Genomic DNA, 8,328 nt, shown 5'->3' on the forward strand with positions numbered 1-8,328 from the left:
TATTTATACATACTCCCTGTCTTGTGGTGGCTAACCGATACTCTATCCGTGCAAATATGCTACCCCCTACACTGTGAGCTCTTATTTTGTGTAGTAACCTTTAATGTGGCACCTTGTCAAATACCTTCAGAAAATATAAGTGCAGCCCATCCATAGGTCCACCTCTATCAACATTGTTTGGTACCTCTTCAAAGAACTCCAATAAATTTGACATACATGATTTCTCTTTCACAAAACTATGTTGACTCTGCCTGACTTTCGGAGTGCCCTTTCCATAACCTCCTTAATAATAGATTCCAGCAATTTCCCTATGGCTGATGTGAAGCTAACTGGCCTGTTGTTCCCTGCGTTCTGACTCCCCTCATTTCTTGAATAGCGGAGTCACATGTTCTATTTTCCAATTTGATGGGACCTTTCCAGAATCTAGGAAATTATGGAAAATTAAAACCACTGGGTCTACTATCTCAGCAGTTACTACTTTTAGGAATCTAGGATACGTCCATCAGGACCTGGAGACTTATCAGCTTTTAGTCCTAATAATTTTCTTTGTATCCTTTCCTCATGATTGTAAATGTTTTAAATTCCTCTCTCCCTTTTGCCTCCATATTCACAATTATTTCTGGATGTTATTAGTATCCTGTACAGTGAAGACAGAAATCTCTGTTCAATTCATCTGACATTTCCTTATTTTCCAATATTAATCCTCCATTCTCACACTCTAGTGGACCGATACTCACTTTATTTATTCTTTTTCTTTTTAAATGTCTCTAGAAACTCATACTGTCCTTTTTGATATTTCTAGCAAACTGTCTCTCGTACTCTTACTTCTTCCTCCTTATTCATCTTATAGTCATTCTTGTCTGTTCTTTATATTCTGTCCAATCTTCTGACCTGCCTCTCACCTTTGTGGAATTAGATACATTTTCATTCAATTTGACACTACCTTTAACTTTCTTAGTTAGTTATGGATGGTGCATCCTTGGTCGTAATTCTCCGGCCATTGAGATTCTCTTTTCTCACTGTCAGTGCACCCCCGTCTGTGGGTTTGCCCGCTGCATGGGATGGCTTGAAAAGCAGCGGGAAGAGAGAATCCTGCCGCTAGCGAATGGCACCTCACTGTGAAACACAAGGCTGGGGAACTGGAGAATCCCACCCCGCATCCTTCTTTCCTCCTGGAATATATCCTTTCTGAGTATTCTGATATGCCTCCTTAAATGTCTGCCACTACATAGTTATCTCAGCAAGGGTGAAACCATGATCACGAAGGTGGTTAGTCCATGATGAGGCTAGCCCATTGCACTTCGTGGGTGCTGACGCCTACGATGTCCCCAAATGGGGGATACTCGACTGTAAAATTTATGGTAGTGAGGACAGCGGTCGCGCTCTCTCCCCTGATTGTCATATCAATAAAAAAAAGAACAAAAAATATGTCTGCCACTACATCTTTACTTTTTTTAAATAAATGTTTGGAGTGTCCAATTCATTTTGCCTATTAAGGGACAATGGTCAATTCACCTACCCTGCACATCTTTGGGTTGTGGGGGCAAAACCCCCACAAACACAGGTATAATGTGGAAACACCACACGGACAGTGACCCAGAGCCAGGATCGAACCTGAGACCTCGGCGCTGTGAGGCAACAGTGCTGACCACTACACCACCGTGCTGCCCCACTACACCATTGCTAACCCATCCCTCAACCTAATTTCTCAGAACTTGCTTTCCCACCTAACTTCATATCATCAGCAAATTTGGCTGCATTCCAGTCATTAATTTTTTTTTAAAATTTAGATTACCCAATTATTTTTTCCAATTAAGGGGCAATTTAGCGTGGCCAATCCACCTACTCTGCACATTTTTGGGTTGTGGGGCGAAACCCACGCAGACACGAGGAGAATGTGCAAACTCCACACGGACAGTGACCCAGAGCCGGGATCGAACCTGGGACCTCGGTGCCGTGAGGCGGTTGTGCTAACCACTAGGCCACCGTGCTGCCTCATTCCAGTCATTAATATCGGCTGTAAATAATTGAGGTCCCAGCGCTGATTCCTCTGGCACTACAGTTTTCTATCCTTAAATTGACACTTTATCCTACCTCTCCATTTTTTGTTAGCCAATCCTCTATATTAGTAGTTTCCCAATCCAGTGAGACCTTTCTGGAATCTAGGGAAGATCACAACCAATGCATCCACAAACCAATGCAGCCCTAACTGGCCATTGGCCCCAGATTTATAATTCAACACCTGGGTGTTTCAAGTATAACAGAAATAGGGGCATAGCACTGATGGGGTGTCCCAACTTCCCTGTACTTGGGCAAATAGGTGCGGCACCAAGGACCACGATTCGATCCCAGCCCTGGGTCACTGCCCATGTGGAGTTTGCACATTCTCCCCGTGTCTGCGTGGGTCTCACCCCCACAACCCAAAGATGTGGTGGGTACATGAATTGGCCACGTTAAATTGCACCTTAATTGGAAAAAGATGAATTGGGCACTTCAAATTAAAAAAAGGGGAATGTGTTCTAGATTTGTCTATCTTTAGTTCAGCAAGAAAGGAGGCAATTCTGGGTCTAGTCGAGGAAATTAAGTTAAACAAGTAGGTAATATAAGGGGTAGGCAGGGAACAGCTAATAAATAGTGACCATAACATAATTAACTAAAATATGATTCTATAAAAGAGAAAGGAAGAACATTCATTGACACATCAATGTTCTACATTTTCAGGAAGTCTAAAAATGCTTCACAGTAAATTAAACCCTGGCATGTAATGTCCCCAAAAGCTCAAGAAGGCTGAGTGGTTCAATAGTCTTGAATAGTGTCTGCTTGCACTTCTCAGAACCAGTTCTGGATCATCCCCCAGACATGAGGTGAATCTCGCAACTCTATCCCTTTGTTCAAAGTTTAAGGGCAATGAGTTTGACCAGTGTTAAGCTCAGTTGCCAGAGTGTGCTGTTCCCTGACACAAATCGTTGGCACCAGTTGGACTAGAATTAGAATTAGAACAGTACAGCACAGAACAGGCCCTTCGGCCCTCAATGTTGTGCCGAGCAATGATCACCATACTCAAGCCCACGTGTCCACCCTATACCAGTAACCCAACAACCCCCATTAACATTATTATTATTTTTTTTTTAGGACACTACGGGCAATTTAGCATGGCCAATCCACCTAACCCGCACATCTTTGGACTGTGGGAGGAAACCGGAGCACCCGGAGGAAACCCACGCACACACGGGGAGGACGTGCAGACTCCGCACAGACAGTGACCCAGCTGGGAACTGAACCTGGGACCCTGGAGCTGTGAAGCATTGATGCTAACCACCATGCTACCGTGCTGCCCTATCCCAGAGAGAACACGAGGCTACCGTGGTGAGAATGTAAAATGCCAAGTTTTCAGCAGTGGAAATTTCAAATAGACATAAAATGTTGCCATTGGTACATGGAGTCTTTTTTTTAATGTTGAAAGCAGTTGAAAAAAGAAGCAGGATAAGGCTCTAGTGAAGAACGGGATTGAAGACAATAGGGATAAACACACAGGAGAAAATATTCAGCAGAACACAAGGGTTCCTGTGTTGCTGGAAACAGGCCATGGAATGTAACCACTCAGCATTGAACAATGCAGTTACGTAGATAGTTCTGTAATTTCAGTATTTTACCTTGGAAGTAGAAATTTGACTAACTTTTATCTTCTTGAAAGCTATACCTATGTTCATTCACCACCCTAAGAGATCAAAACATTGAATAGAGTCTACAGTGGCACAAATGCCACATTGACTTTGGGAGGATGAGGCTTGATAATCTGAATGACTTGTTCTGCTTCATATTTTTCTCAACACACAATGCAGAGAAGCTCAAAATTCCAGGCAACCTGAGCTCCGCCTGACAGTGGAATGGTTAACACTGACTGTCGGATAAACAAACTAGAAATATGCAGGAAGAGATTTCCCAACTTCCCTGTACTTGGGCATATCGGATCACTGGGCACTGTGAACACAGGAAAATTGATCAGGGAGTTCGGTGCATCCCATGAAGGAGTTTGTGCATCACAGATGGAAAGTTTGGGGCTGTTGTTTACATTGGAACATCGGACTTAGGAGCAGGATTAGGCCATTCAACTCTTCATTCCTGCTCCACCAATCAACAATGTGTCTCAACCCCACTTTCCCATCTGGCCCCATAAGCCTTGACTCCCTTGGTTATAAACCATCTCGAACTCTGGCTTGAATAAATGCGATGACCTTCACTGCTTTATTGGTATGGAAATTCCCCACACTAACTATTGACCCTCTGAGAGAAAACTTTCATCCTCATCTCCAACGTAAAAGGAGACCTCTTATTCCTAAACTGTGTCCCTTAGTTCTAGTCTCCCCCACAAGTAGAACCATCCTCCCGGTTTATCAAATCCTTTCAGCATCTTATCTGTTCCAATAGAATATCCTCTCATCCTTCTAACCTCCAAACTGTTCAACCTTTCTTCATAGGTTAATCTCCCATCCCAGGACTGAGTTAACTGAATCTTCTCTGAACTATTTCTAATGCAATTTTATATTTGTTCAAATAAAGAGACCAAAACTGTACACAGTGTTCCAGATATAGTTTCACCAAGGATCTTTAGAGCTGCAGTAAAACTTCACTTTTACCCACTCATTTTGATTTTCTATACATCTCTGTTAACTCTCTACCTCCTCTTGACAGTTTACTTTCCTACCAATCTTGGGGTAATTGGCAAATTTAACTATCATACATTCGATCCCTTCATCCAAGTTATTGACGTAGATTGTAAATAGTTGAGGCCCCAGCACTGATCCTTATAGCACTCCATGAGTTATAGCTTGCCAGAAATATCCATTTATCCCGATGCTCTGCTTCCTGTTAGCTTACCAATCCTTTTTCCATGCTAATATTTTATCCTCTACACCAGTGCTTCTCAAAGTGTGGTACGCGTACCGGTGCCGGTACGCGAGCCATCGTCTGCCGGTACGTGGAGTGTTTCCAGAAAAGAAAGAGACAGTAATCCTGGATTGGCTTGTTTCGCTCATTGGTCCCTGGCACATTGAAAAAAAAAACTGCCGGTCCGCCACATCAGATGCACTGCTCTACACCATGTAACATTATCTTGTGCACTAACCTTTGATTTGGCATCTTATCAAATGCCTTCTGAGAGCCCTTGCACACCATATCAACAGCTTCACTATTATCCATCTTGCTTATTACTTCCTCCAAAAAACAAATTGGTTAAACATGATTTCCCTTTCATAAAGTAGATTGGCACTGCCTGATCAAATTATGATGTTCTAAGTATCATGATGTAACTCCTTGAACAGTGGATTCCAGAAATTTCCCTCCGACAAGTGTTAGGCTAACTGACCTGTAGTGTCCTGCTTTCAGTCTCTCCTTTCTTGAATAAAGGTGTCACATTTGCAACTTTCCAAAGCTCTGGCACCTTCCAGAATCTAATGAGTTTCTAAGATTATAATCAATGCATATTTCTGCAGCCACTTATTTTCAGGTCTTTGGGTGCAGGCCATCTGGTCTTGGGGACCGTCAGACTTTAGATGTCATGGTTTTCCCAGCACCTTTTCCCTAGCTTTGGTAATTGTTTAAAGTTCCTCCCTCTTGATTTTCAAGGACCTTTGGGAAGTTTTCTAAGTCTTCCTCAGTGAAGATGGACAATACCTGTTCAACACCTCTGCCATTTCTTTGTTTTCCATTATCGATTCCCAAGCTTCAATCTCTGGAGGACGAATACGCTTTAGTTACTTCCTTCCTAATTAAATAATTGTAGAAGCTCTTACAATTGTTTTTTATATAAACAGCTAGCTTTTTCTTATACTCTCCCCCATTCTCCCTCTTTTTTTAAGTCATTCTTTGTTGTTTCTTAAAATCTGACCAAATCGTCTGACCTCGCACTCACCTTTGCAGTTTTATACAGTTTCTTTCAATTTGCTGCTATCCTTAATTTCCTTATTGAGCCATGCATTCGCCTCAAAGAGTCTTTCTTTCTCACTGGGATAAATTGTTGCTGAGAGGCATTAAATATCTCCTTCGAGTTCTGTTATTGCATCGCCACTGTCCAACCTTTTAACCAAGTTTCTCGATTCACTTTAGCCTGATCTGCCTTCATATCCTTAAAATTACTATCGTTCAGGTTTAAAACACTAGTCTCAGACCCACACTTCTCTTCTTTTTTTTAAATTTCGAGTACCCAATTCATTTTTTCCAATTAACAGGGCAGCACGGTGGCACAGTGGTTAGCATTGTTGCCTACGGCACTGAGGACCCGGGTTCGAATCCCGGCCCTGGGTCACTCTCCGTGTGGAGTTTGCACATTCTCCCCGTGTCTGTGTGGGTTTCGCCCCCACAACCCAAAAGATGTGCAGGATAGGTGGATTGGCCACGCTAAATTGCCCCTTAATTGGAAAAAATAATTGGGTACGCTAAATTTATTTTAAAAAAATTTCCAATTAAGGGGCAATTTAGTTTGGCCAATCCACCTACCCTGCACATCCTTGGGTTGTGGGGGCGAAACCCACGTAAACACAGAGAGAATGTGCGAACTCCACACGGACAGTGACCCAGAGCTGGGGGCGTGTGATTCTTCAATAATGGGGTTATGTCCCCACTCCAGCATGAAAATGCAGAAACTTCCTGAAGAAAGTCCAGAGTTATTCTCCTCCCCGTAGGGGGCTAGCAGGGCCCCGGGGTCATCCTCGGAGCTCCGGCTGCCGATACAGGGCCCTGCACTTCCGGTTGGGGGTCCGCGCATGCACACGGCGGCAGCCTGCGTCAACCGCCCCGCGCAACATGGTGGACCCACACCGCAGACCGGCACTGGCCAGTTACTCTTGGAACCACGGTGGCCTCTGTCTTTTGCCCCTTACCTGCACCACGTAGACCGCTGGCGCACGATTCGCAGCGATTCTCTGGCGACCGAACCAGGGATCTCGGTGCCAAGAGGCAGCAGTGCTAACCACTGTGCCACCTCACTTCTATTCTTAAAGTTGATCGGGAAATTCTAGCATGTTATCATTGCTGTCACCTGGAGACATCTTTACTATGAAATAATTGGTTAATCATGTCTCATTGTTCAATACCAGGTTCAGAGTAGCCTGATCACTGGTTGGCTCAAGAAAATGAACTCATGCTCCAGGCTTTCTTTACCAATCAGATTTGGCCAATCTACAAATAGGTTAAAGTTACCCATGATTATTGTGGTACCTTTCTTTGTTACATACCTCATTTATTATCTCTTATAAAGAGGGGAGAGCTGACTAGTGGTGATTTAACCTGAGGGTCACCACACCTCAGGTGAGGGGCAAGGTTGAGAAGGCCGGGCCTTCATCAATAACCTCAGCCGGTCTGGGAATTGAACCCGCGCTGCTGGCCTTGCTCTGCATCATGAACCAGCAGTCCAGGCAACCGAACTAAACCGGCCCCCGATTATCTCCTGTATACTCTGTCTTACCGTGTAACAGGGATCTGTCTTCCTGGCTGTTTTCATCCATTCACTGTGCTCAGAACATCTGTGAAACAGAAAATAATCAATTTCCTGTCAAGCATGTTCTCTTCCAAAAACTCCCCAAAGAAGAAAACAAATTTCAAAAATAATAAGGTCCTAAATATAATTTCATCTTTAAAGCCATTTGGGTAAGTGGAATATTTATCATTTTAAAAACCCTTGAACATTATACAGTGTAGTGGGGTTTATTTTGAAAAATTGCTTCACCAGATTTTAAGTGAGATTAAACTGAACGATTAATTATTCAAGTTTGAGTAACCTAAGGAGCTCTGTTTCACATGTTCCATTTTGTCTGTTGGATTCCTCTCTTAACGTGCACTTGAGGTTTTGTATGATTGCGCTACACGGTCACTTCAGCTGATCTGAGTGGTTGGGTTCTGCTACCTTGCAATGGGTCTCAGCATTGCTGTGTGAGGGGGAAGATACCTGGCGCGTGTGTTCTGCTGTTGCTCCCCAACACCTCACCTTGAGGTTTGATTGTGGTGCTGGGTGAGACCTAAGTCAAGTTTGGATGTAAGACCTCCTATAGTTCAATGGTTGCACTCACAGTCAATAATTACATTTTTTAGGGCAGCACGATGGCGCAGTGGGTTAGCCCTGCAGCCTCACGGCGCTGAGGTCCCAGGTTCGATCCTGGCTCTGGGTCACTGTCTGTGTGGAGTTTGCACATTCTCCCTGGGTTTGTGTGGGTTTCGCCCCCACAACCCAAAAATGTGCAGGGTAGGTGGATTGGCCACCCTTAATTGGAAAAATAAATTGGGTACTGTTTAAAAAAAAAAAAATGTTAATTACATTTTTATTATTTTATATTT

At 43.5% G+C, this 8,328-nt stretch overlaps 1 non-coding gene across 1 annotated transcript; it reads left to right on the forward strand.

Moving 5' to 3' along the window:
- Window positions 1-1,228: 1,228 nt before the first annotated feature.
- Window positions 1,229-1,392, forward strand: LOC119972973. Its single transcript, XR_005462208.1, has one exon. It is a non-coding gene; the product is annotated as a U1 spliceosomal RNA (small nuclear RNA).
- The last annotated feature ends 6,936 nt before the right edge of the window (window positions 1,393-8,328 follow it).

The sequence above is a fragment of the Scyliorhinus canicula genome, chromosome 10 (assembly GCF_902713615.1).
Source record: "Scyliorhinus canicula chromosome 10, sScyCan1.1, whole genome shotgun sequence".
NCBI lineage: Eukaryota > Metazoa > Chordata > Chondrichthyes > Carcharhiniformes > Scyliorhinidae > Scyliorhinus > Scyliorhinus canicula.